Below are 15,121 nucleotides of genomic sequence, written 5' to 3' on the forward strand. Positions count from 1 at the left end.
GGAAATGGTGAGAAATGCAACCTTAAATATTTTGAAGCGTGACTTCCTGTATTATGTGGCAGTTGGCAAAACTTTCGGGGGAAAGACGCACACCTCAAAATCGGTGCGGTGCGGTGCACGCATTTGCCTAAGAGTTTCCTCCTGTTGCTTGCTACTTTCGTGTTCAAAATCTTCCACACCTTCCGAGTAGAATCGCAGTATCCCTTCGACGTTGCTTTTAATCTCACAGACAGATGTTTTAGATCAGTTGCTCAAAACGGATCAGTTTAGCAGTCAGAAAACTCTGTCAGAAAAGATTCGTTGTAAGGAAGACAAAACCGTGAAATAAAATTGAACTTTTATCCTCATTTGGATGGGAACTGCGCTTGGCTGGGAATCCCAAAGGGATGAACACAGTGGCCTATCATGTGTTGAAAAAACAAACAGATGACAGTACTCTGCAGTAATCAAACAAACACTGCTTCCGAGAAATAGCGTGATCACTATTGTTCAGTGCTGCAGGACCAAAAAAAAGAGAATTGTTGAAGAAAGGAAGGTGGCTTCGTGAGTGGGGTGAGGGAAGGTGGGACGAGCTGCTGCCGATGGCCCGGAGTCCCTGCCGGCTCCGGAGAGCCCACGGTTTTCTTGCGGTAAAGGTGTGACACACACAAGTCTTAGCAGAGCAGCTGGACTCTATTTTCTGGCGTTGTTCAGTATCAGGAATGATTAACACGCTAGCAGTGGTGGGTGTCAGTATTTCCTGGCTGTGAGAGCTCTTCTAATGGGACATCTTCTTTTTATTTCTGAAAACCCCATGCAAATAAGGCGGTGTTGCTCACTGTCATAGTCATGGGCTCCACGCATCCAGCTGGTAAAACAGAGGTGGCTCTAGAAGGTGCCCAGGGGGGACAACCCAAACCTCCCGGCCCAACTCGGTGTCTTTCTGCCTCTCCCTAGATATTTTACAGCAGAAACATTTAAACGTTCTCTTTTCCAGAAGGCTCTGTTTTGTTTTGTGTCCCGTGATGGCCTGTTCATATGCTGAGCTGGAGCTCTGCTTGGCAACATCTTTTGGTGTAACCATATTGCAGTGTGGTACCTGTTTTGAAATGGCAAATGTTCCTACCGAGGACCGTGTCTGTGCACCGCTTCCACTCCCTTGTCCTGCTCCTCTGCGCTCGGGCACGCTGCGTGCTTTTTGCTTGCCTTGTACTTTGTTTTGGGAGGTTTTGCAGAGCGGTGCCTTTGCCTGCTCGCCTCCCTCCGTATCCTCCGTGCTGGATGAGTTTGCATTGTGTGGTGTTTTCCTCTTCATTTATTGCAAACAAATCTGGTCTCTGCCATTTGTTTACTCTTATACTCTGTCTTTATGCCTTGGTATGCATTTTTAATTAGATGCGCTTCAGTTCTTTCACTGCTTGTTAACACTTTCGTAAGGGAAGTACGGTCTCCACCAGCCCTGCGAGCGTTCTCTGCGCTTAGGAAATTCAGATTTGTTTCTCCTGCCCGTGATTATCATTTGAGACAGAGACTTGTTCCCTAGCTAGCCTGTCTGCCGGGTCCCTACGCTCCCATTGTGTGGACTTTTAAGGTTGTTCCCCTACACAGCCGGGATAATCCAAGTGCACTTATTCTGCTTGAAAATATTCTGCATACAGAGAAATAGTGTTTTGGCTATTTGTCTGGGCTGTTTCCGGACTTCAGCAGCTCCAGTTTGGATGCCTGTCATCGAGAAGTCCTGGACAAAGCCCGCAGTGTGTGCAGATCAACTGCCTGCATTATGAAAAGTCCTTCTGCACACGCAGAGCGGGTCCCAGGGATCAGGAATGCACCGGGTTAGCCGTGAATGCGTTGGCCATCGGTCCTGTGAATGGAGGATGGATGTGTCTGGAGGGGAGTACTGGAGTCCTAAACACACGACAGCTTTCAAAAAAGGCATCTTTCCTGAGTGCCAGTATTGTTAAAGCATGAAATTACACTTTTTTTTTCTTTTTTTTTTTTTTTAAATAGTGTGAGCCCATTTGCGCTTCCACTGTTTTCTTCTGCCTCTGCGTTTCACTCATGCCACAGGCGAAGGACTTCACCCTTTCTAGCTCCCTTCTGTACCATGAGCTTTCTGGAGATGATCTGGGAACTGGGATGGGAAAACTTGACCCCGCTCCACCCTTTCCTTCCAGTTTGCCCACCCTGCTGCAGCATTTGCTCGCCTTTCACTTGCTTTCCTGTGTTACCAGAAAGTGTATGTTCTCCAGGATTTCATACCCTGTGAGGGACTACAAGGCTAAAAAGTGACTAAAATGGCTCTTTCCATCTCAGACAGTCTTCCCTGACCCTGCTCTCTGGCTGGGGGCGAGGTTGCCAAAGGTCACTATCCACTTCAGCGTGCACAGAGATCGATATCTGCTGAAGCCAGTGCTTAGATTTGCTCCCGCTCCCTTGCCAGTGTTATATTTCATGGTGAGGAGCCAAGAAACCTTTCTCTTCCCTTCCAAGAAGAAGGGGGAGGAAGGAAAAAAAAAAGAATAGAAAAAAAAAAAGTCTTCTCTCCACACTTACTCCCACCAGGAGGGCATTGTGTTTGGCCTCTGCTCTGCTTTTTGTTATAAGTTTGTATGGTGTGATGTTTGCTTTGGCCGGGGCAGCGGCTTGCACGCTGGTACCGTGGCCGGTCCCTTCGCTGGAGGACGGGTCGGGGCAGGGTCCTCCCAGCACCCGGCAGCACGTGGACTGGAGATGCTTGGTCCCTGGTCCCTGGGTGGCTTCGGGAGGTGAAGCGCTCTCCGCGAGGATTTGCGGTGTTGGGATGTCGAGGGCTGTGTTTTGCACTCGCGTTGGTGTTATTTTGGGTTGGGAGTGTGCTGGTAGCAGGAGCAGAGAGCTCAGCGCTGAGCCTGCGAAAAAGCATCCCTCCATGGAGCAACCTCACGTTGGCAGGGAGATGAAGTGAGTGGACTAATAGGTCTTTTCCACTTTAATTTCTACTCTAAAATGACTCTTTGTTACTGTTCTCGGACTTGGCGGCAACCGTCACTTACGCCACACACCAGATCTTTCTTTCTTTTCTGCCCTTAGCTTCACGGAGAAGCCTTTAAAGCAAACAAACATAAAACTGTGAGAAACAGAGGGAAGATATGGACTGGCCCACTCGTTAGTGCTGGAATGTGGAAACTATGAAGACATCTTTTTTTATTACCAGTGCTGGAAAGCACAGTCACTGAGTGGGCTGGAATACAATTTATACTACATGCAGTAGTTAAAAAAAACTGCAAAAATGGGTGTAACCCTGGGCTGTGGTACAACTTTCAGCCCCCACTTGAGATTCGGCCATCCCAGGGGGAAACTGTGGTTTGGAATACGAGCGTGCATTTAATTTCACTCGGAGAACTTATTGGAGTTGGCACTTCAAGAAAGAACCCGAAGTATATTTTTTGTCATGATTAGTGGCCCCCTCACCACTACGTTTGATTATGTTGGAAGCGGAAAAGTTAAATTCTTATAAAATGATGATTTACAATCCATGATTATCCAGGTAGGGTGCGCGGATTGCGCCAGCTTGGTCATGGGACTCCAATCTCATCCTAGTTCATTGCTGTGAGAAAATAAAACTAAAATGTAAAAAAGCTGAAAACACATCCTCTGATTGCTCAGGGAATTTTCTTAGTCATACGTTATCTTTCCTAGTAGTTTCAGTTATTTTGTCTCCACTAAACCCAAAGCCAAACACTGCCCTGACACTTTCCCCTTGATTTTGGATCTGCAACGGCCAAATTTATTTTTATCTCGTGTCGTCTTCTCCCCTATGGTTATGCAAATCTTTGCAATAGGGGGCAAGGGGAAGAGCTAATTTTAAAGCAAGTAAATTCCAGCGGAAGGTTTCTTCAGTCGCTCTGAGCAGGACTATCCTGGGTGCTGCTGGAGAGATGTGGCTACCTCCAAATAGCACAGGGGTAGGCGCCAAGTGGGGAGGCTGAATATTTTCTTTGTAGACACATAACTTTGCCCACAGGATTGAAGTCTCTTGCCTTAACGCTCTGCTAAGCTACTCTGCAAGTACGAAGCTGTGTCTTAGGAAACACACGTTAAGGAAATGTATCTCCATACAATCAGCTGCCGAATAAAACCTCTGCACGGAAAGGGTTTGGCGGTGGGTGAAGGGTGGGGCTCATGAGAAATATCTTGGCGAAAATATGGGGCATCAGCACTTCATCGTTTCTCCCAGCAATCTTTAGCTGGTTTGATTAACACTTGCCGTATTTTGATACATGTTTTTTCTTTTTCCTTCTCCCTTTTTTCCTTGGCCAGGACATTATCTTGAAACTGTAAATTCCATTTTCTTTCAAATTTATGTAGTTTCTTTTCCCCCTCCACCTCTCCCCTAATAGGTTCCTTAAAACTATGCTTGACTCTAGTGTCCAGTAGTAGATACTCAAGGAATTCCCAGGATAAAAATCCAGCAGGAATAACACTGGGATCTGCTTTGTGAGCAAACACCAGTGTGCCGGTGTGCGTGTGTGTGGACGTAAGACCTGTAGCTACAGACTGCTTTGTATGTTTTACAGAAAAACATACAAATCAGATAACCAGAGCGTATGGTGCGTGTAGCAGCTTCCTCCCGGCGCTGTGCTTTCAGTCAGCGTGCTGGTGCTGGGTTGGTCGATGCAATTTGTGGTCAATGTCTGGAATCACATTCAGCTCCTGTCTGCTCTTCCTTTGAGTACCATTGCAATGCTCATTACTGCAACGAATTAACCGTAGTCAGTCACCTTCGGTGGGGCTTAAAGTTTCTGTATCCAGCAAAACATATAAGCCTCTCCTTGCATGATGCATCAAGGGGCATCTTTAAATGCTGCTTAAACTAGGCTGAGTTTAAATATCCATTCAGGCTTTTCTCTGTTTGGGGGATGGAGAGATGAGGATGGAATATTTAGGAAAATAGAGTAATTTAGGTGCAAGGTCCCAGGTTTGGAAAACTCGGCCCATAAAGTACATGCAGTAAGGCTGCTTGTGGTTGTATAAGATAACAAAATTCACAAGTCATTTGGATTAATCTCTCGAGTTACTACAGTGGCATATTGTGTTCGCATTCATGTAGCCTGATTAAGTTGTGTGTAAATTTATGTCCCAGTCTTGCAACTTAATAAACCTACACAGTTTAAAATGCCTGACAAGTGCTATAGGGTTTGGAGCATAAATTCTGTCCCCTCCTTTCATCCTTTCAATACACGTGCCTGACCCTCCTCGGAAAGAGCCAAACACGTCCCACGTCAGTCTGCGAATAAACTACACCATGCCAAAATAAGTAGAATAAATTATTTGCTTCAAATGTGCGTCCGAATGCTCTCAACCTAGACGCTCTCTTTCAAATGTTCAGTTCATTTGTGAATTCTCTGGAAGTAAAGTTTTTGTTCAAACTTTTGGATTCCTTGTGATCTGGCTAGAAATTAGAGCACATCAAGCCTCGTACGTAATCAGAAAATGCCGTGTGAAAATGAGGACTGCTGGGAGCAGCATCTTTGTTAAATTCCAGCTAGACCAAACTCATTCCTTGCTGCTCGAGCACTGAGCTCACTGTCTCATGACTATGTGTGCAGTCTGAATTGATTTCGGAGCCCAGCTAAGGGAAAGAGTTAAGCCTGTTCTCCCCTTCTAGTTGGCAGAAAGTTTGCAGTTTAAAATTACATACTGACTCTGGTGTAGAGACACAAGAAATTATAGAGCAGACACTGTCCAGGACAACGTATAATTTAAAATGTACTAAAGAATGTATACCACATGGCAAAGTAAGTGAAGTGCTTCTTCAAATATAAGTGTTTTACATAGAAAGGCTGTAATTATCCACTCCTAGGGAAATGTTTGCATTCATTCTAAATCAATATTTACTATTCATCTCTTGTGTTCAACAAAACAAGGATTTAACATTTTTTTGTTTTAATGAGGTACTAAGACTACAATAATACTACAATGTAATTGTCTTGATACAAAATATTGCTAAATTGTGTTGCTATTTTGGGAGTGAACAGTTTTTAAAAGGAGGGGTATCCCTATTTGTGAAATGTTACTGCAGTAACACAATTCAAAGTCAGCCAAGCAGGGAGACTCACCAGTGTCAAAGAGACGTTAAGCCGTCTCTCTGTTAAGGCCCTTAACTAGGATCGCTCGGGTGAGTCCTCTGTCTCCCCCATGAAAGTCTCAACCTCTTTATAATGATTCCTTTTCAGCTGGCGTCTCAACAACAACAACGACGACGATGCAATTTCTTTTTCTGGTTTTAAGGTTGGGTTTTTCCACCACCCCCCCCCCCAGCATCTTTCAGCTAGGCAGCAAGAGCGGCGGGCGGTAATTGGGCTACGGCCGTCTCCACGTGCTGGCTCAAACCTGTTGATGCAAATGGAGTTGCCTGAACCTTGCTCTCCTGGGAAAACTGGGAGGGGGGTTCGCAGGATGATACCGAAGCTCTGTCCTTTATCTTTTTCAAGGAACTAACCTACCTTTAAAAAGTTTGATACGTTACTTCGGGAGGACATAGAGAAGGAAACGGTCCTAAAATCACGTAGAGAAGATCAGTCCTTCCTGCAGCAGGATCCTGGTGAAATGAGAGCATCGGAGAACGATCAGTCATTGGGAGGAACGGCACATCTAACCACAGTCTGTGCCACTGCTCTGCTGTGGGTAGGAGGATGTCCTTGCACCAAGCACCCTTCTGTTTGGATTTACCTGGCATGTCCTAAGAGATATTTCTTGAACTTCTCCAACTTCAAAAAAAACCCCAACAGGCAAGCATTTTTGGCACTGGTGTGGCTCCATGTGAATCAAATCAGATAACTGGAAACACTTTAGTTGGAAAATCCTTTAAAATCCTTTTTTTTAATCTCTATTGTTTATTCTTACACGCTGCCCACCATATTCCAGGCTCTGGCCCCAACTGCCCGCCCATTCCAGGCTTCCCAAAACTAAATGCTTCCACTTCTGTTGCTAAAATTCATGGTGCAAAAGTAGGCTTTTGAGTGAATTTCAATCTCGTACTCAAGCAGATATTCCTGTATTTTTCTCCTATGAGTCTGAAGTCACTCTTGTTCTCTGAGAAAATCACGCACATAAATAGGGTGAATAGCCTTGAGAGAAGAGCAGTCTCTTTCTCTAGCAAATGTTATTGTAACTGTTGTTTTAATTCTCCAGATATCACTCTCGGTGTACCGGGTAACAAAAGGCTGTATAGTGCCTAATCATTCAGCAGTGATCCAGGAAAAAAGCAGAAGGTTAAGAACAAGTTCCTAAAGTCTGTAAAATCAATGGGACACTAGAAAGGGAACTGAAGTGTACCAGAAGGCACCTCTTGAGGGTCATTAAAAAAAGCAGAAACTGATTATGAACGGAGCTTTTACCCGAAGAGCTGGAGGGGGCCAGCAAAACCATTCTGCTGCACTCCAGTTAAATGTCTAATAGTGGAGACATTTTCTACACAGCCCATAAAGGATAATGAGGACGGCTTTGATAGCTTTCAAGAAAGTTGTTCTTGTCAGTGTTCACAAAAACATGATCTGGGCACGCACTCTCAGAGCATACAGCCTATGGTGGTCGTATATAGACAGTGGAAGGGAAGGTGGTAACCTAACACTGGGCGTTTCACCCTGTAATATGCCCTGTTTATTATGCATGAGAAAAATTGCATCGACCTAACAATGTGATGCAAACAGTAGCGGCAACGAAGGTTGGTGTTACGCTTACCAGTTTGGTATCTCACCTTGTCGCGATGCGGGATGTGCAGAGAGGTGGCAATGTTGGGTGATGTTACATTCCTTAGAATAGATTCATGTATCTCTCACTCCAGAATAAATGAGAAATAAGGTTTTGACCTAAAGCTTGTTGAAATCTATCACCATCAGCAAAGTTTGGATTAGAACCTAATAGTTTTCTGCTCAGTTTCTGTGTTGGGAAGCAACCCGCTGAAAGCCTGAAACGTAGCAGTGGGAATTGGGATGTTTGCTCTCTTTCTATCTCTGACCATGATCCTCTGCGATTTTGGGTGAGTCACAGCTTTGCTGTGATTTGTGTCCCAACGAGTAAAATTAGTACAATCAAACTTGCATATCTTACTGGATTACTCTAAGAACGATTTGTAAAAAAATTTGAGATGCCAGTGGGATGGTGGTTTTAGAAGTTCAGGGTGTTATTGGTCACCTTAAAAAGTAGGGAGCAGTTTCTTCTTTCTTTTGGACTATAGAGCAGTTCTGTTGGGGAAAAATATTGGAAACCTTTCTAGTAAAAATTAACTTTGAGTTCTTTGTATGTCAGAGGAAACAAACCTTTTCTCTAGAAACAGACATTCACAGGGATGAACTGAATGTGAGTCAGCCTGACAGTGGTAAAGCCAAATTGTGAAACTTTTGTGTCATTGCTCTGTGATTCCAGCTATCTTCAATTAATAGAAAAAATGCAGGAAATTCAGGTGGAAGGAATGCATGGAAATTGAAATCAAAGAAAAATATTCATTGTGGCCTTGGCAAAGTGAGTTTTCCAAACTGAAGTAGCTTTTAAGCAATTAGCATCTGCTGTGTGCAATTACCGAGTGACACGCAGCCCCAGATGGAGGGCTCCAACAGCCAGTGGCCATCTGGATTTTGGTCTTTATCAAGGGTATGTTCTGTTCTGGGTTTCACCTGGCCTGTGAGACAGCCCTCCCTCTGCCCCACATTGCACAGTCAACCTTGAGTCATTGGTGGGGAAAACAGTGAGACAATTCCTCTGAGTCTGTCAGGTCCAAAGCTTTCTGGAGTCACTGGAAAGATTATTACTGAAGATGTTGACCTCTGAGTTGATGCATTGCCCCCAGCTTTCCAAAATGAGGTAAGTTACTCGGGTAAAATCCACTTTTGAGCTATAAATAGCTTGATATGCACCAGTCTCTGTTGGGACATATGGCTTGGGAGCCTTAGCATCTGAAATTACACTTAGAAGATCTGTTCTTAAAGGGAGAATTCTGTCAACAGGCTTTCGTATTTTTGAAAGAATGCAATTAAGTTTGCCTTAGAAGTGATAAGAGGTATCAGACCCAACCACAGAGACTAATTCTCTGAAGTAATCTAGTTTTTAAAGTGCAACTATAGTTTAGTTTATGAAATTCAAAGAATAAAAATCAAAACCAACTGACAAACAGTTTCTGACTACTCTGTATCTAAAAATGGGCCAACCTCATTTAGTCTATTTAAAAATTGTGTATCCATACTGCTTGTATGCCAAGTTCAGCATGATGGAAATGAAAATGGTTGAGGTATAAACCCTTGGAAAACAGGGTTTATAATGGAAACAGTAATTGACTCTTAACTACCGCATCAAAAATACAATACTATAATACAAAGCCTAGCTCTTGGGATCCCAGCTCTGCTTCTAACCTCAGGTTGGCAGACAAACACCTCACCACAAAGCTAACTAATGTTTATAGGTTTGTTATTTTTGTTGTAGGTTTCTTTTTCTTGCAAAAGGAACATGGCAAGTGAAGAAAATTTATAGGAGCAAAGCAAAGTTGGCCAACAGTTCAAAAGTTTTCTCTTGTAAGTTTTTGATATTTTTCCCGATCACTGATTCTCTCTCAACTCCTAAGACTAAGAGGAGATGCCATACTTCTCCTCTGGATGAATGCTCTATTTTGGCTGATAATTTTATTCATGAAACTTGAATCATAACCAAGCCTTCATCTCAGCTTTACAAATAGTTTAACTGTTCCTCCAAAGGTCAGAAGTTTGGTTATCCTGAATGGAGAAGACAAGACAGACAGATATCTTTACAGCTGTTGACTTTCCCTTCTCTGCACGACTGTAACAGAGAGGAGAGGCAAAGCAGTCCCGGGAATGGAATAAAGCAAATCTTCCACTGATCTCATTGAAGATGCTTACCAAAGCCTTTGCCTAGTCTGAGCAGGGGTGCTACTTTTGCTGCCAATTACGGTTGTCATGACATCTTGCCATTTTGGGTTCTAGTGAAAGTACCAGTCCTATTTGAAATTCTCATTAGGGGTTGTGAAATGGGGAAGATCAGGAAGTTCATCAGGGGGACAACTACCACTCAGCCATGGTTGACAGACCTATGCATGGACATGTGAAATAAAACTGATTATTATGAGATCTGTATGCATTTAAAAAAAAAAAAGAAGAAAGAGAAATTCTACTGAGGTGATTGGGCTTGCGGTACTTTAAAAATTCTTGCTTCTCTGTGTATCAGTAGTTGTATCAAGTTCATATTTCCGTAGGTAATGAAGAAAAGCAGAGGCCACAGCAGGACTATTTTCTGTCCATAAATGATTGTAGTTCAGCTACAGATTAAAAAATGAATTGTAATTGCTATGCTTTTCTTTAGGTATTGAAGATGATACATAGCCATTAGCTTAGATCTCGGCGAAGCTGCACCTTCACATCCGCCAGCATCGCTCGCTGCACTCAGCCCGTGCAAAGGGGCTGCAGAGAGACTCTGCTGGAAGGAAAGGCCATGTCCAGAGACCCCCGTCCCTGCACTGGGGTGCACGGGGGTTCTGCCAGGTGGGGCAAATGGTGCCGGGAGAGTTGTAGATCAGCATCCGCTGTAGGCCTTCAGCTCTGCCATCAAAGCCACTGGGGCAAGGGATGGGTACTGGATACTAGTATTTGTGAGCTGTTCAAATCCAGACTCTTCCAGATCTAACTCCTGCCACCATCTGTATCCTTATGGAAGGAAGGGATATGCCAAAGCAACAAAAAGACATAGTAATTTTTTATTCTTTCTTCCTATAGCTTCTGAGCATGTGGAAAACTCTTGCAAGAGATGATACGGCAGGGCAATAGCTGTAATAGGGGTTGCAACCGTACCAACTGGAGCAGAAGTCTTATGAGGAGCGGCTGAGGGAGCTGGGACTGTTCAGCCTGGAGAAAAGGAGGCTGAGGGGAGACCTCATCGCTCTCTACAACTACCTGAAAGGAGGGTGTAGAGAGGTGGGGGTCGGTCTCTTCTCCCAGGTAACAAGTGATAGGACAAGAGGAAATGGCCTCCAGTCGCGCCAGGGGAGGTTTAGACTGGATATTAGGAAATTTTTCTTCACCGAGAGGGTTATCAAGCATTGGAACAGGCTGCCCAGGGAAGTGGTTGAGTCGCCATCCCTGGAGGTATTTAAAGGACGTTTGGATGAGGTGCTTAGGGACATGGTGTAGTGGTGGGCTTGGCAGTGTTAGGTTTATGGTTGGACTCGATGATCTTAAAGGTCTTTTCCAACCTATACGATTCTGTGATTCTGTGATTCTGTGAACTGGGTGCACAGACTCAGCAACATAAAGCTCTGTTGGTGATCGCTGTTGGCACATATGTGTGTATTCAAAACCAAGAAAATAGGTCGTATATACTGCAACAATATAATTGACCTATTCTTAGACAAATTTCCTAGTAATAGTTTCATGGGCACTTTTTTTTCCTTACCTTTAACCATGGAACAACCTTCATTGCAAACTATCCTGTTGATGCTGGTGTAAAGAGGATCTGGGACCTAACAGAGAACGTTATTGTTAAAGCTCTTTTTTCCTGCAATGGAGAAAATTTACCTTTACTGGCATCCATGTCTTTACTCAAATACAACTCCATTTGAAAATGATTGGGAAATTGCCAGTGCAAATACCAAATAAAGACTCCAAGAATGGGCCCTTTATGATGAGTGATTTATGATTTATACTTTAAACTATATAAGCTATGTATTTCTATTTGGATTTTGAAAAACAAGCCAGGAAAAAGCAACAATAGCTTAGTAAAAAATGTATACAGTCATGGAATGCCGGTACAGTCTTCGGCGAAGGATCAAGTAATGATAAGGCTCAACTCCATAGGGATATTACATTTTTAAAGCAATCAATGTGAAATAAATCTGAGACTGTATGTTTAAATTATGAGAAAATACATCATGAATATGCATTTTTGTAGCTAACTGCTCCCTGTTGTTTTGGGCACTTGTCCTGCTTTAGTACGATTTTTGTGGAGGAAAAACCTGACTGGAGCACAAGCTACACTTCAAGTCCTATTTTAGGTGGTTTGCAATCACGGATTTCCCTATTTTTCTTATCATTTTTATTTGATTTGCCTTTTTAAGGGTATTATCCAACTCAGCTTGGCACGGTTCAAGCGCACAACTGCAACCTTTTCCATGACCCAAAAGTCAGTGCCACTCTGTGGGTTGGCAGTTTGCAAATAAAACATATCCTTAATGAAGTGTGGAAGCTCCTGTTCTTTTCCTCCCTCAGGAGACGTGCCTTAATCTCTGGCTCGGAGCCTTGTCAAATGCTGCAGTAAAGAACTGGCAAGCTCAATGCTGCTAATGGATTGAAATCTCCACCAGGTTGTTCATTTCTTGAGGTTTTTATTTTTTTTTCTTCTGTCTTTTTTTTTCCCCTAAATACTGCGGCAACTAAAGCATCGCTCCAGTCCTCAGTCTTCTATAATGATAGGTTAGTGGCTTCAGTGATAACTCTACAGTACACGTAAGAGAAATTTAAATTATGCTGCTAAAACGTACCAAGGATTTGGTTGCTTATGTAGGTCAATTATTAAGGGAAAAAATAAGATTAAAACCAGGGGCTGTTCTGTGTATTTGAAGTTATTCCCGAAGATATAAAATGCTGATATTTATGCTTATAACTTGTGACAGGTTCTCTAAGTCATAGGCATTTTGTCTCTTCTGTAGTAGAAGTTGAAAATGTTCAGATTTTTTTTTTTTTTTTGCCAGAAGGTAACCATAAGCTATGGAATCACATTTGAATTGCTCAAAAATACTAAAATACAGTATTGGAAATTATGACAGTTTCTTGGTTTTTTTCATGATATGTTAGACTAATATTGAGATAAGAGTAGCTCTCGCTAGTTCTGGCATAAATTGAGAAAACTCTGCAATTTTTTTCAAAATTTGGATTTTTTTTTTCTTATTACAGAGGTATGTTATGTAATCTCAGTTTACCTTTTCTAACAGCACTGGTTTTTATGCAGCTGAAGAAAATCACTTAGCAGACTTTGCCTCTCCGCAAAGTCATTTCGAGAGGGGTCCAGAGTGGCCTCAGTCAGGGTGCAAAAAGGTACACACATTTGCGGCGCGGTTTTCAATAAGCTGCGTTACAACCTGTTGTTGTCCAGAGCTTGCAAACTTTTACATCAGGAGGGGAAAAAAAAGAAAAGAAAAAAGCAATTATTCAATCACTTGTGCTAGGGGCAGGAATTTGTAGCGTTCTTTTAGTCTCTGTTAACCTGGTTCTGTCAATGTCAATAACTCCGTGACATCCTGGGAGGAGGAAAAACCGTGGGCTGATGGGTAGAAAAAGCAGTTTGGTGCTAAAATGTTATCAAATAATGTATGTGAGTTAGCGCTGTGTATTCTGTGTCATTGTGCTGGAGAGCTGCTGGGATGATTATGCTAATTTGAAACATAGGGACTCCTTGAGAGAAAATAGGTTACCCTCAGTTCTGCTGGTGGATGGAGGGGAATGGAAAGGAATGTTTTCATACCGCTGCCTTTTCAGATCCATGCTCTAGCACGTTACTGGAGCGAACTTGGTGTGGTTTATCTACCGAGCAGATGGGAAGTCAGGTTCTTCCAGCAATGCTTTTGGCAGATCAAAATGATTGTACGCTGCATCTAAGCTGATGTTCTCCATAGAGTTCCTGGGCATCTATGAGAATTACTGAAATACTAGAATAACTATTCTTCTTGAAATATTTCCATCAGCAAGGAACTGATATGACCTGTGATGACCTCGTGTCTCGTTATTTCTGCCCCTTAAAGGATTTCATTAAGGAAAGTGTGTGAACGGAGTCCATCCGTGCACCGTTGCACGTAGATGGTCTAGAACCTCTACAGCATCTCAGCAGCTGCCTGTGCGGCAGGTTACTTAAAAATAGTTTTGAGCTGCCTGCTGAAAGAAGTGATTGGCAATCTGTAAAGACAATAGTTAGATTTAGGATGGGAAATAGGATATAATATAGGAACTGACCAAGCTGTGAAGTGTTATGTCAGTTCAGTGATTTTCGGGGTGGGGGGGGAGAAAAAAGTAATGTTTAACTAGCTTTTCTTAGAAGACTGAATTTTATGTTAAACAATTGTGGAATGATTTGAAAGAAGAGTGAAAGGCACCAGAGTCCTAGGGAGGAAAAAGAAATTTGTAGAGGAGCTCGGAGGCTGCAGAGGAGCTGAAGCTCAGAGGCAGGAATGGTGGGAGCTATCAGGACTGGGAAGGCACGGGAAAAGGCATGAGTGGAGAGATTAAAACCTAATTTGTTCACGTGTTGCAAGGATGGACTAAAGAAATTAAATCTAACATGAAGTGAGAGGAAAGAACTTGAGGAGCTCCTGGAATTTGGCTGTATTGTTTTGCTGCTGGATTTTGGACGAATGACTTTGGACTTCAAAGCGCAATCTGTGGGCCACGTACCAGTGAAGGGTATCATCACGTAGTTTTTCTTCTCTGCCTGCACAGACCTTGACTAGTGGTAAAGGCTCAAAGTGACTAAGACACGTATTATGTAAGGCTTCCAGTTGTAAATCAATATTTGAAATAAATGGTTTTAACTGTTCATTATGGAAACTTCATTCTGAGAATAATTATAAGTCTAAAAGTGAAAGTGAGATTTAAGTCCTGTGTTGATCTGCAGAGATTTGGCAAGCAGCATACATACTTAATCAGTCACACTGTAGCTTCTGTGCTTAAGATGGAGCTTGCAGCTTGTTTGTTCTGAGAAATACAGTATATTCATTCATTATGTTCATTCAAATTAGGGCATCGGAGGAGTAATGACAACCTTATTCTGCAAAATTATCCGCAGCGGTTTAAAGAATGTACCTGCCAATATGAAAATCAGTAAATCTGATGGCATGTTTAAAAAGAGTTCAGCAGCCCAGTTTTATCCTATGTAAAACAACAGAGTTTGCAGCACACGCTCCCATGACTACCTTGTCCACAACAACCGGCATTTGTAACTTTGCATTTCTTCTTTCTCTCCATAAACTTCTGTTATGTGTTTGTTGCTAAATGCGAACTTTCATCGACTGCACTGGAAATTTGGGCTATATCAGAGCTGCACTAGGAAGTACTATGCTAATTGCTGCTAAATTATTTTAGGGGTTACTTTTGTTTCTTGAGGAAAAGCAAAG

The 15,121-nt window shown here is 42.8% G+C and overlaps 1 long non-coding RNA gene across 1 annotated transcript in view; it reads left to right on the forward strand.

Annotated features, from left to right (window-relative positions):
- Positions 1-8,758: 8,758 nt before the first annotated feature.
- Positions 8,759-15,121, forward strand: part of LOC142414625 (uncharacterized) — a 29,458-nt gene continuing 23,095 nt past the window's right edge. Inside the window, exons 1-2 of the long non-coding RNA XR_012777139.1 lie at positions 8,759-8,823; positions 10,330-10,508. This is a non-coding gene — a long non-coding RNA (uncharacterized LOC142414625). The remainder of the gene's footprint in view (positions 8,824-10,329; positions 10,509-15,121) is intronic.

Source organism: Mycteria americana, chromosome 9, assembly GCF_035582795.1.
Source record: "Mycteria americana isolate JAX WOST 10 ecotype Jacksonville Zoo and Gardens chromosome 9, USCA_MyAme_1.0, whole genome shotgun sequence".
In the NCBI taxonomy this organism is placed as follows: Eukaryota; Metazoa; Chordata; class Aves; order Ciconiiformes; family Ciconiidae; genus Mycteria; species Mycteria americana.